Raw genomic sequence first — 20,913 nt, forward strand, 5'->3', positions numbered from 1 at the left:
TAAAACAAAAAAACAGTCAAGTATACATATTTGATTCGATTCAATTCAATCAACTCAACGCAACATTTCCAAATTATAAATATTGTGTAACTATTGCATTGGGATTTCTAGATTTGTGGATTATTTTTCTTCTTTTAGCCACTTGAAAAAGACTAGTCAATCTTACCTCTGAGAACACTGTCCTACAAATAACCATACAACTATTTTAACTACAAATATGTTGATTACTACTAAAGGTATGATAAAGGTCAGAATATCCATGAGTCTAGGTTTAAAAAGTCTATGTTGTTAAGCTTTAAAAAATATACACATGTGATTTTATGCAATATTATTCTTTATTTTGATAATTCAAACGTCATCAGCAGAAAAAAAGCAAAACAGAGATTTATGTCAGAAAAAAAAAGTTTTTATCAAAGTTGCCATATTTCTCACAACATTTATAAAGCTTAGTATCTAAAACTAACAAATATATACAACTTTTTCACACTTCTAATCATTACCATCAAATAGTTATTAATAATATTTTAAGCAGCAAATTATAAATTTTTAGCCGCTATAACAATTTTTTTAGTCTCTATATTGGTAAAAGTTTGATTAATTTTCTTTATAAGTACATTAAATATCTGTTATGAAATGGGGCCACTAATTGGTTCGTGGAAATTTGATAATTTTAGTCACATAACCCACACAGAAACAATTTAAAACTGTATCGAGACTTTGTCATGACACTGTACATCAATTTGAAGTTACGAACATTTTGGACTAAGAGTACTAATATCCCGTTTAATCCTAGGAGTACTGGAAAATGTACATGCCTATATTGATTTGAGTGAATATTTACTTAATAAAGCTAATTTAATTCACTTATTTTTTTCTAATTTAATACAAATGGACTTTGAAGTGCACAATGAAAAATAGGTGTAATTTATTAAGGAGTGGTTTGTAAAAAGATTGTAATTTATATGCATACCATCTAAATGGCCAGTTACAATAATGAGATGAAAAATTGGAGACTGTTAAGATATCTATTGATCAAATACCTTAAATCTTAAAAATGAGATGTATTTTTGCATAATGTTAAAATAATTAATTAAAATAATATTAGATTTTTTTTCTCTTTAAATTACAACACTGTTAATCATAAGTAAAAAAGCAATACTCTTGTTTTCTATTTTAAGTTTGAAATATGTTCTTATTTTTATATACAATTTTCTCAATTATTTAAGGCCTAGGACCTTAAATATATTTAAGAAATTAAGGGATTGAATAAAATTAAAATTATTCATGTTATTATGATAATGTGCAAGTAAATAATATCTTTAAATAAATAATGCAAAAGCATAAAACAGGTTTAACCGAGTATTTTTGGTAAGATTTTGACAAGTTGCAACTCTCTGGTGTACGTATAATACTCAAAGTTTTAATTAAATTTATCAACTAAGCTCAGTATAATTGAGTACGCTCTAGAACTTTGGAACTTTTAATTCAAAGACTGAGGCAGGACTACTTAAAGACCATATGAAGGAGCAATATAACTCTATTGGTTATTATTTCAAAACACGTTATTTTGGCTTGTAGAAGACTCCATGAGATTAATGAACCCTCAAAGAGATAACATTTTCTATCATTTTAGATGACATTTTATATTAGAATGAACTTCTTGATAATATTAAAATTTATAAATAGGGTATTCTTGAGCATCAATCTTATTTAAAATGGATATCAACACTTAAGTAACCATGTACAGTTTGTTCAAAATTGAACTAATAGTTTACGAGGAGTAAATCTACAAAGAAATACACTTATTCCATAATTAATGAAGAAATATTTCCAAAAAAACAATAATGTTTAGCGATTAAAAAAGGAAAAACAGTTGTTCTATGTGCTCTTATTTCTTTTCTTTTTAATAGATTGACATAGTGTTAACTTTTATTTCTTTCTGAAATAAGCATTTTCATCTATCTTTATGTAAATTGTTTTCAAAATGCGTAACAAAATAAATATATATGAATTTAAATATAATTTTGAGATTTTTCCAGAACTAATGCTACTTTAAATGTACAGGGGTCTTCAGGTAAATCCAGCCCAGCTTTAACATCATCCTGATCAATAATGGGAGCAAATAGAGATTTATAAGTTATAATAATACACCAGAAAAAATTCATTCAAAGACTACCATCTTTTCCAATCATTCCCTCTATAAGAGGCCTAAAAAATTGAAGGCCTGACCACATCCGTAGGGGAGACTTTAATGTTCATAGTAACTGTCTGTACCCACCCCCTCTTTTGGATCATAGAATATAAGGAGCATAGACTGCCGTTGCTCCAGATGATGCCAAGGGGCATCATGCTGTCCAAAAACTTGTTTTTAAAGACGTGTGGGACATTAGTTCTCTTTGGCCAAATATCTGTTGTTCTTGATGTTGTAGGATCTGTCGATAGTCCATTGGTTCTCATCCGAATAAAAGATGATTTGTTTACCATGGTACTTCAAATCTTTCAGTAATTTTCTTCCGTGGGCAGCCTGATTGGCTTTCAATTTGTCTGTAAGGATATGTTTTTTGTAGATGTAGTATCACTTTATCCTCAGGTCAGTGTTTATTGGCCTGGAGACTGGGCATTTTTGGTAAGAACGTTAATTGGAGACCTAGGAGATGCCTTCACAAGCTGTTTCAGGCCTACAAAGAATCATTTGTCACCCTCATCCTTTCAGCTATTGTAAATGTCATGCTCTTGAAGTGTTCTGTGATAACCAATTCAGTGATGTTGTTCCTCCAGGTCCCATCCATCGTAAATACTTGTTTCGAATTAAAAGATGCGAATATACCTTAAAGCTAACGTTCAATCTCTCACTTTCAAATTGAAATAAGTGATTTAAATTCCTGCCATTTTGTTCAAGATGTAGTTCAAGATGATCAGGATTTACCTGGATGGGCTTGAAAAGGGTTGTCCTCTTTTAAGCAGATTTTTTCCCGTCCCAACTTTATATAATACGCACATCATTCAGTTGTACTATGTCTTGCGCCCACCTTCTCCTACCATTTTTTCAAAAAATCCCATAACACAATTAATTTGAACGTTTAACATTGCTGATATTTTTATAAATGACATTTTTTTCTGAGATTGCTGATGGTTATTAGGACAGAAAACTCGGGCAATAATCAGTCGATTTTTTTCAAATGAACTCTACACAGCAAGAAAATTATATTTGTAATAAATATTGTAAATATTAGCTCATAATTTGTCCATATACTATTTTCGTTTTTTTTTTTTTTTTTTTTAATCATGAACAACGTACACAGAGTTAGAATAACGTATTAATACTTGATCATACTAATTTCTTAAATGTTTTTTTATTATATAAATCGTATCATAACATTGATTCAAAAATGGGAGAAAAAAAAGGAGAGAGAAGAGGTCTCTGCGGTCTTCACCACAAAGTTCCTGGCCTCCGTGATGCCCCTGGGTGTCATTTGCAGCACCTCCTTTCTTCTTCAACCCCAAGGAAAGGGTTAACGCGATAAGGTACTGCAAAGTCATGGAGGAGTTCGTCATCCCCTAGATGAAGGATACGGCCGCTGGAAGGGAGTTCATATTCCAACAAGACTCAGTGCCCGCACACATCGCCATGAGGACCACTAACCTCTTCAACTCCCACGACATCACTTTCTGGGATCGCAACACCTGGCCCTCCAACTCACCCGACCTCAATCCGTGTGATTACTACTGGAAGGGGAAGTTGGAGAGGGAGGTGTGCAAGGCCAGCCACAAGAGCATTGCAGCCCTGAAGGGCTCCATTACGAGGGAGTGGAATGTTGTTGATTCCGCAGAAGTCATCAGGGCATGCAAATCCTTAAAGGGCAGGATGGAGAAGATGGTGGCTGCTGAGGGAGGACATGTTGAATAAATTTATTGTTTAATATCATGTCTAACTTTTTCATATTAACAAATACACTCCAAATTCCTTTTTTATCAAGCAGGTTGAATTTTAAGATAGTTCCAATTGATCGTGGACACTCTGTATAGCCAATATCATACACCAGTAACGTGATTCTATAGTAATACGACTAGAAGTTATTGTTTTATTTTTCAAACAAGTATTTTATAATCGGTATTTTTAACGTCAATTCATGATAACAATTTTGAACCACCAATGAGGTAACCCCTGAAATTAAAAACTCCCCCCTTAAAATAAAACAAAGAAAAATGTATTTTATTGATAAAATAATATTTCAATTTCTTAACAAACAACCTCATTTGAACTTCTCAAAGCAAAAATCATGTGTATAACTCCGATGAAGTGCACGCTTATTCTTTTCAGTTGTACCTATACTTTTTTTGTATAAAAAAAGAATGAAAAAGTATCGACATAGCAATACCAATTTTGCTACAGCAACTACCAAGAAAATATTGGTATCTTGAAAATACTAGTCAAGACCTTATTATATAGACCTTTGTACAAAATTATTCTTAAAAATGATATTAGTCGTTCATTACAATTTGCATATAAAGCTAATATCATAAATCAAAAAAATTAGTTCAAAAACAACTTTATATTAGAGACTATAAAATATCTGTTTGAAATTCAATTTTTCTATCGTACAATATAATATAATAAATCATCTGTGATAATAGTTTTTGCTTATTTATTATTGTTAATCGGACATCATTTAAGAATCAATGGTGAATGCAGACCGATTAAAGATTATTCTTAAACGCCCACTAATTAGCCATGAAATTTTCACGTTGATAAACTGTTCGGATATTCAGAAATATATATTATGTATACTGTTGAATTTTTTAATGTGTGGCAGACTGCATTTTGCAAATAAAAATTACGACTGTTTTGATAAAAGACAAAAACTGCACCATTAGTCTATTCATCAATTATGGTATGATATTTATACATTCCCTAGGGCATTTGTTTACTATCTACTTCATAGTATATCTTTCTGAAAACCCATATACATATATAACAAAGCTGTATATACATAGTACTTTAGTAACACTATAATTAATATGTGAAGTTCTTCTAATCCAGACAATAGCCTCAAAAACAACTAGGGACGCATTGAAGAATGTAAAAGCTCCGAATTCGGACAGTGGTACATTCATTGCTAAAAAGTGCTGTTGTCAACTGGGAGGTCCTAGATTTAACAGGGACCCTAAAACAGTATGAGGAACCCATTAACTTCTAGTGAACAAAAATGGTTCCCATATCTAATGGGCACATCCTAGGTCTAAACAAACAAATCAGAAGTGAAAAGTAAATACTTCAACAATGAAAACATAATTATTTACTCGTACTCTACAAGAACGAATAAAAATGCAATACCGTAAGGAATGGAAAAGTTGATCAGGAGATCAAAATAAACGATTGAGAGATTTGATAATCATCGAATCATATTTTGTATAGTTTTATTAGCAGATATTTATTTTTAATAAGAAATTCATAAGATTTTTAAAGGATTGTATTTTATACATGTAGATATACATATAGTAGTGAGTTTTAATTCCATAGTACCTGCTTAAGTGATGTTTATTCATTTTAGTATTTAGAATGTATCCCTATGTTAGGTTATGGAAAAACTTATTTTTTTTTTTTAAACTAAATATATCTTGTTTATTATTGGTCAAATCGGATCATGCGATAAAACGTGGTAAAGATGTTAGTATATACTACAAGTACTTTTTATACAGTATTGCACTTGTCTGTTTCAGTCATGAGGCATTGTTCGTCAAGTATTGAGGTCTCAAAGGGAAAAATCTACCATATTTTGCATTTCTACTGTCTGAAAGGGAAAAAAGCGTTCATTCTGAAGCGATTGTGACTGACAATGAAAAATGGATAACTAACGATAATGTCAAGTGAGATTGATCGTAGTCCAAAGACAACAAAGCGGCCCACATCTTGACCAAGCCTTGATTGCCTCCCAAGAAGTTGCTGCTGTGTGTTTGGTGGGATTGGAAGTGACTATGACTATCTACTATAATATGATCTCCTATGACCATATGCTCAATTCTGCCCTCTACTGTAGACAACTCAATCATTTGAAGCTGGAGATCGAACTGAACTGCCAGCATTGGTGAATAGTGGATAAAAAAAACATCATCAAGACCAAGCCAGACTGCACACATCATAGATGACGCACGAGAAGCTCCAGGAGTTTGGATAGGAATTTCTTATATTCAATATTTATTCATATAAGTTGGCTATGCAATAAATTGTTTGTTTACTAGTATTACTCTAAAAATAACTATGTAACTTCCATTATTTTTTTATTTTAACTGAACTAAGAAAATAAACTCTGCAAAGAAGATAAAAAGTTGCATACGTTCTGTGGTATCATAAGAAGGCACATTTTTGTGGGAAAATGATTGTAGTACAATATACACAAGCTAACAGGTGCATTCTGCCACTTTGTTTTATAGCTTTAAAGAAAAATAACAATGAAAGAGCTAATATCTTGCAAGTTATCAACCTATGATTTTTTTTTAAATTTACGCTAGAAAAAATATCGACTATTTTCACATCTCTATTTATTGAAATCTAATCTTTGAAATATACTATTTTTTTTTGATTAATTAATGTTTCTTCATGATTTCGTATAAATATTTTCAAATATACCGTTTTGCTATATCATTTGGGAGAAGGATTTACAAATATTTTTACCTCTGCAACAAAATTTAGCGGAGTTTCTATTTTATTATTATTTATATCTATTTATTAGTTGGTTACAAAGACTACAACAAAAGATGAATATGGAGTTTGATCTATCCTGGTACGAAGATTATATATGGTCACAGTAAGAGGGCATTAAATTTTGAGAGGTCATGGTCAAGTTAACAGCATCCAGACCATAACTTTTGAACCTTTTGAGTTACAGAGCTCTAACGGGTATCTTTAATAAAGATGTTTCATATCGATATAAAATAAACAATTATGAAAAATGACCGTAGGTAGTGGTTTGCACTTTACCGAGTGCCCATTCTTGCTTGAAATGCTATTATCAAAAATCAGATTTTCTTTTTATATTAGAGATTTTGTGGGTGCAATGTAATCATTTGAAGGGAAATTAAGCTCTCCATTTGATATTTTTGATTGTTTAATACTCACCAAGTAGGTGTTTTCAATTTTCACCTCGTGAAAAAAATATTTGCATAATAATTTGAAGGAATCAGCCAGAGTTATAAATGTGTGTATACGATTAATCTTTTTATTTTACTCCATAATTATGCCTATGGGCATTTTCATTTATTCAAACATGAACTCATAAAATCAAGTTTTACAAGTTTTAGTTTTCTATCTCATTTACACTTTGAATTATCATAATCACATACTACATATTTTTTTAATCTATTTCAACAAGAAATCTTTCCCCAAAAATTGTCCATTTATTTAATAATGTGTTGTCTAGAACATATCTTTTATTTCTAGGACGAACCAAGGAGAAAACAAATTGATAATGAAATACAAGTATTGGATTTTTTTCTTTTAGATGCTATCAGTTTTTTCTCTTGTTGTTACTATTCTTTGGGGTTTATTCAAGCCCCGATAACTTTTACTTTGTCTAGACTTTTTCCTTTAAAACATATAATGAGTACATTATTCCTACAAAAATCCTTTTAAGATAGAGTTTCTCAATAAAGGGTAACAGGTTCAACTGTCCTTTATATTATTATATGTACATAATAGCTATTTTTACATGATTAAGACATGTTTGCAATCCATCAGCCTTTTTCAATATATTTTTTAATTAATTTTAAAACAATGCAAAAATGTAGCTTGTCAAAAAATACGAAATATATCAAATGCAAGCAATACATAGTTATATATTTTGTATTAAACACTAAGCATTTAATATAATTTGTATACTGGGTGGTCAATTGAATACTTAACGATTCAATAATTAATTAAGGTTGAGTTATTGAAAATGATTCATATTACGATATATTAAAGCATATACAATTAGTAACGTATAAAAACAAATATGAGCTCTTTAGCTCATGTACAAGTTGAGAAGCATTTGGCATCTCCATGAATATTTTTTTCCCTGTACAAAGATTTTCTCTGCAGAGGACAATATCAAAAACTGATTTTTGCAAACTTTAAAATATCTTCATTCACTTTGGGTATAGAACATGTCATATAATTTGAAAAAAGATAAAAAAGATTGTTGGATCAAAATTGACAATTTTTAAGCCTCATTTCATTTTTGTTTTAAGTGCAAGTTTTAAATATATTAAATGCCACATTAACCTAATTAATATTTTTGAATCATTTATTATCACAAAGCAAGAAGAAGAAAAAAGATTATTTTGAAAAATTATTACTTGTTGTTAAAGCCACAGTTTTATCATCCTCAAACATATAATTTTGCGTCTCCTCTTCTCTTTTTTTCCAGTTTTGTGTACATTCCATCAAAAACAAAGGATTCGGAATTGTTAATTCAAATTGCCGGCGCTAAAGGAATTTAAAAATGTTTTTCTTCTAGTTCGGCAGCACTGGCTTTTATTATGATGCCCAGTTGGAGCGTGATTTGTAGACAAGTTTGCTTACAACTGTTGGATAATGCAATCTACCTAACTAGTATTCCACGTATTTTTAAGAGTTTAATAGACAGTTTTTATTGTGCAAAATTAAAAATTGGTAAATTAAGGGGCTTTATTTGCCATAAATGAACAACAAAAGTATATTAAATAGTAATAATATCCACCAGTAGCAAATTCCCAACTTTTGTCAAGAAGACCAAAAGTACACCCTTTTGTACATCCTGGAACTATTTTTTATTAAAAATTAAGTAATTTGTCATCAACAAATGTATTTAAATGCATATTTAAGAAAATATTTATAATATTTGTATGTAATTTTCAGTGTTCAAATATAACTTTTTTGATTTTTATTATTTAATACTTCTTCGACTTATAAAAACCCATTTCATAACTATCATAATTTATATCCTTATTTTCAAATACCTTTAATTAAATTGCAATTAGAGATAGATATAAATACACACGTTTTTCGAACATTTCAAAACACACTTTCTTCCATCACCCACGGTTTTTAATTGAAAAGGAAAAGTCATTATGCGAGATACCCTATTACTGCCTCAACAAAATGCATTTAAGAATATTCTCCCTAAGGTAAACAACACATATTTATTAATTGTAATAAGCACCTCTTAAATTATTATTTATTAAAGAAACGCCTACTTACATACCGAGTGGTCATTAGAATATGAAAAATAATCATTGTAAAATCCAACAAGAAATAATTTATTAATTAATCATAAAATTTCACAAAATAATACAAAAAATAGATGTGTGTATAATTTACAACAATCCAATCAAGCCGGGTGAGTCTCACTCCGTAATGGCACCATACCATGAATTCCCCCCCCACCAACACGGGAGCTCTATTAATCAATCATGTTGCTACTTTGAGCGGCAACGATTGCTTCCAGGCGGCGGAAGGCCTGGTACCCAATGCAAATGTAGTACACTGTCATTGCGCCCCAGTGCTGGCTGACATTGACTTTCAAGGCCACAGGGTTTGGATGAATGACACTGCAGGCATTCCCCTCGACATGCACTCAAAAATGTAGTCAAGGGATCGGCATTAGGGGCGTAGGTGACTAAAAGTGTCAAAAAGAGCTCTAAAAACTAATTCAAAATAGTTTTGCAACGGAAGAGATGGATTTCATTCATCTCTGGTGCATAAGTGACCATTTCACCCTAACATGTCTCTTTCCACCCATTTTTTTGATAGCTTTCTTGAGAGTCTGGTATGAAATCCCGAGATCTCATACACGAGCTCTCATGGACTTGAAGGGATTGGCATTGGCTGATTTCTTTTAACTCTTCCGGGTCATGTTTGGACTTGCAGACAGATACCTTCTTCCTCTCCAACGTTTTGGCCTTCTTGACTACATATATGGTAGTCCTGGAGACGCCTAACTGCTTGGAGTGCGCCAATGGAATGTAGTAGATCACGTTCAATTGTTATTTTAACGACTTTTACGTATGCTAGAAAGCTCAGGTGTGTTCTGTATTGTAACTGATTGTTTATACATTAATATATCGAATTATGAATTAATTTCAATCTCTCAACCTTCACTCATTTTTGAATGATTAAGTATTCAGTTTTCATTGGACGAACTGGTATGTAAATACGAGTGTTGGGCTTCGGTCCGAAAATCCTTGACCGGTCTGAGAACCTTAAATATTTGGTGGACTTAACTAATTCAGTGTTATATGTAGGTTTGTCCTGGATTGGTCTCGATTAAAATTTGGTCTAGACCGATTCTACAGAGTAATTTTTGATGACATCATTTATGTTTCAAAATAATGAACAGCTACACAATAACGTGATATTAAGTTCAAAGTATTGTATGGATCATATTTGTACAACTCTTACGATTAATTTTAGGCGTACGGTCTGAGATCGAGATCTGAACCTAAATATGGTCGACTACATACTAGAGTATATCCCTTAATACCAGAACGGAAAAAACTGATTTGGACAGAGTCTCAACACTATTATTGTTGAAACTATTTTTATAAAACATATCTTTAAACTACGGTGAATATTTTCTGCATTAATGATTTTTCAACCGAATTTCCCAAACTTTTTATTCATTTTTAAATTAGTAAATTTTTACATATACATAAAAAGTTATTTTCAAAAAGGAAAGTAACTATTTTGTGTGAGTATTATTGTGCCAAGGCCATAAATAATACAATTTACGACGACAAACAAAAAGGGGGGTGTTTTGAGTAGGTATATGTATATCTTATCAATACAAAAAATCTAATACATTTTAAATGGAAAGTGTAGCCTCTGGAAATCAAATTATACAAGAAATTTGCATAACTTGATTTAAAAGATTTTCTTATATAAGAAGTAGCAATTTTGTATATTTTTGTTATTGCATTCGAAAATATTGCATTCAAATATATGTTTTGTTAAGAAAAAAGTAAAAATTAACATAGATTGGCGTTCTACTTTTAAGTATAAATAAATAATTTGCCTTTATATTTGGTAGTTCACCCATTATAGCATCAAAATATAAAATAATCTTTGTTTAGCAGTGTATATGTACAGCACCAAAATTATAAGAACCATATATTTTGTGGAGTATACCATGTGAAAAAAAAGTTATTAGTTGATACTAAACACTTTAGAATAAAAGTAATAACAATCAGTTAATCTTTTACAGGTCGTTAAGTATATACATTCTACATACAAATATGCTTTAAAATTGTAGAAAACATACAGACATATGTACCTAAATACCCTAGTAACGTAAAGTTGACTGACCTGTATGATGAGTATATATTTGTTTAAATCATACAGTATCAAATAATATTTTCCTTTTGATATACATAAATTAGTGTATTAGTTCTAAAATCATAAAAGTAATGAAGCTTCATTGAAACGTCACCTAGGGGTCTTTCTTAAGAACCTTAAATACCCATCTACATTCATATTGACAGACAAGATATCAAAAAAGGTGAAAGTATTTTGAAGTGTTCAATGCTATATAATTTTCAAGAAATAATTGTTTCAAAATACAAATCTGTGAGTTTCGAAAGTGAATCAGTATTTGAGTTAAAATATCAGTAAATCTTTTGTTGTTATATACTCATAGATAGTAAACTACCAGGTGAACCTTTATTATATAGCCATTTGACACAAAGAGTATTGGAGTCCATGGTAGGTTCCTGTGTGAATTAGGGAAGAAGTTTATTAATTGAAACCCAAAGAGCATGTTTTAGGGAATAAATCAGCCCTCAGAACTTATGGCGAGTTCCATCCAATCAGGGAAATGCAGCAGACCCTCTGGATGTACTCAGAGGTCAAGGAGGCCCAGATCTAGTTGATGGAGCTTTTCAGGGGCTGTTGTAGCGTCTCCTGCAGGCGTTAGACTCAATGTATGCATAAATGGAATGTTCTAGGGAGTTCAGGTCTGGAATCCCTGGTGGTCAGAATTACTTTGCCAGTAGTGCAAGTTAGCCTGGATGGACTCTTGGGTTTTCTTTGGCTGGTGAGCAGGTGGTCCAACTTGTTGGAACATTACTCATCGTAACATAGTAAAAAAATGACTCTTAACCTCTCAAAATTTACGCAATAAAGATAAGTAAATAATAACGGTTGGCCCAGTATATGTAATTTGAATGGAGCATAGCAAAGCTACGGTGGAGTAAAAAAGTATTGCATCCTTTGCCAAATTTTTAAGTTTGCTTATGGATGAAGAAAATGAAATAAATTAAACACGGTTAATTATATTAATTTCCTATTTAAATTGAGAAGTATATAAATGTTTTGTTCGCATCACATTTACTCAAAGACCAAAACAAACCTAAAAATCCCGTCCTACCCCCCTATTCCCCACTTTATCCATTTCCTCCTCCTGTAGGTCCATGTGATTTTTTATATTTAAGTACTTTTTTTAGTATTTTTTATTGTTTTTGAATAATGTAAGGAAAATCTAGATTTAGATCATCAATAGAATTGTTCTAATGTCGAAGATTAAGATTTATCAATGAAAGGAGATAAGGAAAATAATTGACCAATAGCATTGAAACCACAACCAGCATGGCTTAAGACAAAGAGCCGGTGGCTTCAGGATCTAGTCTAGTTCTTAGTTATGACCTTGACAAATTTGAAAAAAGGTAAATATGAATGTACAGAAGTCGCTTGCTATCAGAGGAGAACAAGCTGGTAGCAGTATGGTCAACTTTAAATGCAATGAGTATTCTATTATTCTTTTAAAAGTTGAAGTTTTTTATGAAGAAGCAGTTCCATATGGAGCCCAATTCTAAGAATTTATCAAAAGTAAATACTGCTCTGCTTGGGAAAGGGGTCATCATGAGGAAATTTTTTGTTGAATAGGGACCTTAGTTATTTATAAACTATTTTATAATTTTTTTACATTTTTTTAAAGTTTTATTACTCTATAATTCTAATGGTAGGTTTATGAAACAGTGAGATAAATTATGTGGATTTTTTTTTTGTGGAAAAATGGGGCTGAGTTTAGTTTAAAGATTTTTAACCAGAAGTATGAGAGTGAAAAAAATATGGTATGTTTCAAACATGAACATTTACGAGCAAATTTTGCATGACATACCCTTTCCTCGGAGAAGGGCACTAAAAATGTGTCTTCCAGCTCAGTATATCAACAATGAAGTTGTTCAAGCAGAAGCTCATTAAGGTCATTTTGTGGCCTAGCCAGCCTCTAGACATCAATTTAATAGAATATCTTTATCAGTGGGCGAAACAAAGACTACTTTCTTTATGTTTGTCCAAATTAGTTGGTTACACAATTAATTTGTATTCATCTGGGGGCGTCAAATATACTTGAATGTTATTCTGCTTATACATATATAACTGTAAAATAAATAAAAATGGAAAAAGGCTTTAAAACGAGCTTCGATATGAAAAAAAAGGAAAAAAAAACTAATTAAAGTTCGGTTACTATCTAATTCAATATGATTAGATTTAGCTCAAACCTGTTTGAATGAATTAATCATTTTTTGATTTTTACTTTGTGTATCAAAAATGAAACACTCATTTATATGGGATAAGTACTAACCCCTACTTTATACTAAAAATATAACACTTAGTTCAGGTAGCAGAAATTTTAACACAAGGGTACTAAATGTAGATGTAATATAATAATGGGGATAAAATAAGTACTAGATAAATTAAAAATTAGAAACATTATTCATATAGGGGAGATATGTGATCTTTGCTAGAGGACCTTTTCCTTGGTAAAACAGAACTGAGATTAATACAAAAAAATTAAAGGCTACCCTACTTATTTTCTTTTGTTCCTCCTAATCACCTAAATCCATATAAACTCGTTTCGAGCAGTACGTGCAAAACTCATCATGGCTTAAACTACGGAATTGAATACGCATAGATTAATCATGCATGCAGGTTCAGGTGCGTATGCAATTAATAGATATTTACCAAAAAATTTCAAATATTCCCTTTTTGGAAAAAAAACTTTCCAACATTCAATTTCTTAGAAGAAAATTTCAAAATTTCATAGCTTTTCACAAAAAGAAATCAAAAATTGGATTGCAAATATTTATTTTTCGGAAAAAAAAATCAAAATTTAATAGCTTTTCACAAAAATTTAATTTTTGTGGGGAAAAAATCAAAAATTAAACTTTAATTATTAACTTTTTCAGAAAAAAATTCATAAATATATTTTTTTTCAAAAATACAATTTTTAGAACTTCTTTTTTTTTTGGATAAGAAATTCAAATATTAATTGTTTGGAAAAAAATAATTCAAAAATCTATTACATACAAAAATTTAACATTAAATTATGTACATTCAAAAATCTATGGTTTTTTTTACTACAAAAAGATGTAAGTAAAAATGATGTTTTGTCATTTCTTCCATTTTTTCAACCTCTCATATCATCCTTATTTAGGATGGGTAAGAATTCCATGAGTCTAGAATTTAATAGTCAAACATTGTTATAGCGTACATACATGAAGAAATAAAACCTTATGGGCAATCAGTTACGCGAATAATTGAGCAAATATATCAGCTCATTAAAAGAGGATAATGTTACGTCACATTTGTTTTACAAGTACATTAAAAGTCAGCAATTTAAACTAGAGAAATTGAATTCAACTCCGGTTGAGTCCTATGGTGTAAAAAAATGTTAGCACAACTACTTGTTTCCTTTAACTGATGTTAAAATTTATTTTCCAACCCAATATATCTATCCACTAGCCTTTAACTTCCATATTCTAATCAATAGCAACCATACAAATAAATATTTAATCTTTGAGCCATCATAAAAAGAAAATATTCATTTAAATTAATGGGTATTAGTGATGTATTACACTATGTTGAACATCTAGTGGTACAAAATACGTAGCACACACGATGAACTAATTCATCAAATTTAAACTGAATCACACATCAGTGCTGATTAAGACTAACTTAGACTTCATACTTAAAATTATGAAGTAGTTAAGTAACCTGCATATTTTAAATCTTAGTAATTATAAACGAACCATATACGGTACAAATCTTCGTTTTTATTTATTTTCTCCATTTGTATTTAAATAGTTCAAAGAAACTATTCAAAGAAAGTTTGAAACACGTGTCTAATTCATTTATGAATAATTTATTTTGAAATATTATTATAGATATATTTATATTCCATATGTATTTGTCAAAAACAATTCTTTTTACAATTTCTTATTCATATTTTTTTTTAATTATCTGACAAAAATAATATATAATATATATTTCTAATTTTTTATAACCATACAGAATAGGATCCCAAACCTTACACTAACATTTTCTTATGATAACATCCCTATTATTTTTAATGGAAGGTTTCATTACTCAACCAAGCGACAGCTAAAACAAAAATAAACAAGTTTTGTTTTTATCTCATGTCTCTAAGTGTAAAAATATCGTAGCAACAAAAAAAAAGAAGGCATGGTGTAAGCGATCTCCTCTGGGCTAGTGTCCATGCCGAAAAGGCTACAAAAAGTAATTGGCATCTCCATCCAGACTGCCTACACCATCAATAAATTAATTACAGACCCATATAGCCAATAAGAACAAAAACTACTCAAGAAACAATGGCCTTGCTCCATGTTGTCCACCTTTATTCCTGATCTCAACCCCCTGGACATAACAGTTTGGGCCGTCTTGGAGAAGAATGTCTGCCGGACCTCTTTCAAATTTTGAATCACTCCTAGATGTATTTTTGACGGCGATGAACAACATGGACACGGCCTTCATCGTCAAGAGATTACAATCTGTTCACCTGTGTGTCTAGACTGTGATTGTATGTAAAGGAGAACATATTAGCTAAATATCAGCTAAATTCTCTGAAGTATCCCTGTTGTTCCTTTGGAAAATTCCTTATTACTGCCTCTATAATCAAACTTTCACGTAAATTCCGTAGATATTCCTCATCCAGATGACGTTCAATCAATCTTTGACCTCCATGCTTGAGAACCCGGAAGTATCAACCACCATGTCGGTTATTCTTTTTGTACTTTTGGAAGATGATAGCCCATATTTGACTAATGCGGCTATCTTTGCTCACTCATAAGTGAGATTCTCCTCACTAATAGGAGTAATATTTTAAAAACCTCACCCTCCAATGCTGACCCCATGAGACTGTATGTAACTTTGGTATGACAAATCCCCCTCAATGCCAAATCAAGTTCAATTCCCTGAAACCAGTTTTCAACATCCGATGAACAGACTTAGTAAGGCGGAGTTCTGCGACGGCCGTGGCTTAATTCGTATCTTCTGTTTTAACCACCCCTACTTGTTTTGGTGGACACACAGGTGGTGAAGTTTACTTTGTGGGTATTTTTTGAATCACGTCGGGGTCCCCAATGTTAAGGATTTGAGGTTCCAATATCTATTAAGTATATTCCATGTTAATAATAATAACAAGCCCATAAAAAGAAGTGATGCACTTGATCAAGATCAAACTCCAACATAAACTTACATTAGTTTTGAGGGTTTTTTTCTTGATTTAATTCAATTCACGTTTTTGTAATTAAGTCATGCTACTTCAAGTTTTGGATGTTCTCTCTGTATACATATTATAAAAAATACAATGACTTTTTTACAGATCCTTGACATTAATGTAATCAAATACATTTGTGCATTACATCATTTGGAATTAATTATGCAATTGCAGAATGACAAATGATTATTAGACATAATATTATGCATATACTTAATATAGTGTAGGGGAGATCGGAACAGTTGTAAGATACAATAGTCCCAAAACTCCCTTTTTCATCAGCATAAAAAAGTCATAATTTTATGATACTTTGTAAATTTTTGTGACAAAAATTTAATAATTTATATCTACTTTCCGACGAGATATTGAATAGAAACTGTTTTTGAGGGGTAACAGTAATTTGTGAAAAAAGATGGACCCTTTAAATAGATTTTAGCAATAGTAAAAATAGTATTACAGTGTTAAAATTTGGTGAGTCTAAATCCGCTCAGACTAATTGAAAAAGAAATAAAAAGTATTGAAACTGTCTTCAATCATCCCTACATTTAGTTATCTACAATCAAGCCTTAAGCAATTCATCCCTTCTATGAATTTATATTAATGGAATATTATACCTGTAGGTCAGTAATATAAGTATGTCATTCATTATTAATACAAGTAAATGGTTTACGGATGGTTTTAGGATAAATAAAATATATTGCTTTGTAATTATTACTAATTCAATTTTAACAGTAAATACCAAAAATGTTCACAGCTTCATAAAATAAAGTTCAAAATAACGTCTAAAATAAATTATTAAATTAGAGTTCCAACTATGACGTTTTGGTATATTTAAAAAAACACAAAAAGTGACTTGATGAATGTTTTGGAGGAGAGTAAATTAGCTATGGGCGTCTGCATAGTGTGGGCTGAATGGACTTTAGTCCCCCTTCTTAAAATTAAGGAGTTTTTGATTTTTACTAGAAATGTTTTTCGTCAGGATGAAAACATGTTATGCGAAAAAAGGTGTAATTTTTAGTTTTCAACATCTCCAAGTACTATTATTATAACAAAACTGACTATTCAATAATAGAGATTTTTAAAACTAAAGGAAGATCTTGTACCTCAGTTTGAGAACAACTACAATAGAAGGATATACTTTTATGAAAACCCTTTTTTAAAACAATTAAAATCATTTATGAACAGGAGCTTAAGAGCAAAGTTAATTGGCCCGTTTCTCTTTCTTTGTGAGTTTTATTAAGTGTTCATTTAAACTCCTACGCAATTAAAAATAATTATTAATTTTTAAATAATGGATAGTATGATTATATTTGGGTAAGTGATAATTTATTTATATAAAATATTATCCTCCCTTTTCCATGGGGTATTTTCTCAATACAACTTGGGCCGCAGCAAAGAAGAAATTGTAGTACTTAACGTATACTTGGGTAAGCGTTCATTGAATGGGCTGTGGTATAGGTCTAAAAAAAAAAGAAGTGAAAATACTTTTTTACTCGAAATAATTTTCATTATTAAATAATGGCTTACTTGTAATCGAGATAGATGGACTGAATTGACCTCAAGTTATTTTTTTTCAAGATATCTATGTGTTGTTTGTTTGTGTGACTGTGAAAAGAGCCTAGAAAGGAGTCTTGATTTATTGATAAAACTCAGTAAGTAAATAAATTATTATTACTTCAGAAGGAACATACTCATATTATAATGATACGGGATATTTGTTTATAGTCTTTGAGGCATTGCCCATTCTTAGCAAAAATGCAAGCCTTTATATTAATAACATACTATACATCAAAAACATGTGTAACATTGATTATTTTTGTAAGTAAAAATTATTATCTTAAACGTAAATCTCTTCTTCTTTTTAAAAATTTGAATCATAGAAAAAAATGACGGAATTACATACTAATATAAACTTTCATAGTCCTCATTTATTCATTTTTATTTTGAGGTGTGAAATTGACCTCAGAGTGTCTGTTATTTTTTATCGTCTTACATTTATTTTACGAGTTTAATAAATTATGAAAATCTTACTTCTAATATATTCAATATATATTTTGTAAATATTTATATGAAATAACATACGCAAAAATTTGCGAAAATGGATAACAAAATCACCCTGGAACACATTCTGATTGAATACTAATGAATAAAAAAATATTATGCATCAAAACTAATTTCTTTTTGCAAATATTATATTGAGGATCTGAGCAACACATACCAATACATATATATATATATATTATATTACTAGTAAAGAAAGGTTTTAACCACCAATAACAAGTTCTTAAAATATTGTATATATTAACTATTTCATATGTATTTAATATATAGGTTTATAAATGCATTCAAGATTTATAAAATTATATAAGCATAATTTGTTATGATTTTATTCCTAAAGTTTATTAAAGTTATATGGTTTTTTAAGCATCAAAACATGATGAATTATGTTTTTGGTTCTTTTGCAAATTTATAAATTATTTGTTTTTATAAAAACTTGGCTTCCTTGAAATAAAACTAGGTACATCAAAGGACTAAACTAATTTCGTTTGGATAAATTTAGTAAAATGGTTTAAAAAAAAAAATATTTTACTAAAATGTTAATTTATATATGTATAAGAAAATTTAGACTTTAATTAATATTATTAATGAACTTTTATCATATATTATGACGTTTTTGAAGGGGCTTAATCATTTAATTGAAAATTTGATAAAATGACGTATTTTACTATATGTAAATTCAAAATATATTTAATCAGTATTTTGTCATGATACTTTATCTTTTTTTTATAGACAACATATCTATAAAATTTATTATACGAGTACATAAATTCCTGTATAGAACGGACCACTTTTTCAAATAATAAATTGTCTTCTCTAATACTCATTACCTATGATAAGTTATTCGAACTAATCCTAACTTAAAAGCAGTAATATCCTTACATATTTCCTTAATACAGACAGGACATGACATTTTTTATAATTATTTTGATACACTTAGTGCTTCTTATATAATGACTAAAATAAGTATAACCAAATCCTTTACAATTGTCCAGTAATTGCTATGAATATGATCTCAAATAAATCAGTAAATAAAGAGTATGTATATTCACAGTACAAGTACTTTTATTGATTTAATGTTTTTGATTGTGGACTTTCCATTCTTTTTTTGGACTTTTTTTGTCAAGTTTATCAAAAGACCTACTGATGGGGAATATATATGGCATAGGTACAGTTTCCAGTAAGGATAAAATTCACTCAGATTCATATGAAATTATGTCTTTATATTTCAAGAATGGTAGTTTAAAAATTATATCTACGCCCTTAATATGTAGTTAGTGATTATACAAATGGTTCTCAAATATTTCATATCGCGTACTAACTGAAAAAATAATCAATATCTCTTCAAGTATCATTATTATTATTGAAACATTGCCAAATTTTTACATAATGTATCGCAAACATTATAAAACCATTTTTTCTGGATGATCTGTCATATAAAAGACAAGATTTTTAATTTGAAAAATTTTATAAAGTGTTTCTAATTTTAAGAATAAAATTTTAGACATAGGGATGAACCTCTTACTTAAGCTTTCGCGTACAAAAATTTGAGAACAGTTTGATTAGAATATAAAATATATGGGTTTTTTTTTTCTAAATTCACTTTTGAACAAAAACCGACCAATTACAAAAATTAATATTGCGTTTAATAAGTACATAAATGTATAAAATATCCAACAATAAGTCTATACTCATAGATTAAAATATTTATTTATGTACAAAGGCGTGTGCAGCATCATAAATTTAATTTTTAGGGGAAGTCTTTGGGGTTTTTTTTGAAAAAAAATCGAAAACTAAATTTTTTAGAAATAATTTCAAATGAAATATTTAATTTTTGGAAAAAAAAAATTTAATATATTAAATTCTTTCAAAAAAAATAAAAATAATAATGATTCTGCAATTCACAGCCATTCACAAAAAAAAAATATTTTTTTTTAATTTTAAGCATTTAATTTTTTTCTAAAAATTTAAAGTATTCATATTTTGTTCTAAACATTTATAAATTCCGTATCTTTCAATAAAAATTACTTTTTTGAAAGAAAATTTTAAAAATCTACAGCTGTTTACAAAAAAATTCAAAAATTAACTTTTTTTGTAAAAAAATTTCAATAATTAAATTTTAAATATTTGTAAAAAAAATTAAAAATCTATAGCTATTCACGAAAATTAAATTAAATGGAAAAACTTGTCAATTATTGAATTATTTTTAAGCAAATAATCCTTAATTTTTTTTTTTTTTTGGGGGACTAGAGCCCCTCCAGCCGGCCCACCCCATGTGAACGCCTCTGATGTATTTAATCTGTAGACTACATAATATGCATTACTT

General features: G+C 29.7%; 2 protein-coding genes across 3 annotated transcripts in view; one reads left to right on the forward strand and one right to left on the reverse strand.

Annotated features, from left to right (window-relative positions):
- The window catches only part of Ca-alpha1T (Ca[2+]-channel protein alpha[[1]] subunit T), a 490,322-nt gene that overhangs the window by 234,668 nt on the left and 234,741 nt on the right, over positions 1 to 20,913 (reverse strand). The window lies entirely within an intron of this gene.
- The window catches only part of LOC121114131 (zinc metalloproteinase nas-12), a 68,367-nt gene continuing 65,505 nt past the window's right edge, over positions 18,052 to 20,913 (forward strand). For both annotated transcript variants that reach the window (XM_040707997.2, XM_040708006.2), the window contains exon 1: positions 18,052 to 18,181. The gene's annotated coding sequence lies outside the window, so the exon portion shown is untranslated. The remainder of the gene's footprint in view (positions 18,182 to 20,913) is intronic.

The sequence above is a fragment of the Lepeophtheirus salmonis genome, chromosome 1 (genome assembly GCF_016086655.4).
Source record: "Lepeophtheirus salmonis chromosome 1, UVic_Lsal_1.4, whole genome shotgun sequence".
NCBI classification, from domain to species: Eukaryota; Metazoa; Arthropoda; class Copepoda; order Siphonostomatoida; family Caligidae; genus Lepeophtheirus; species Lepeophtheirus salmonis.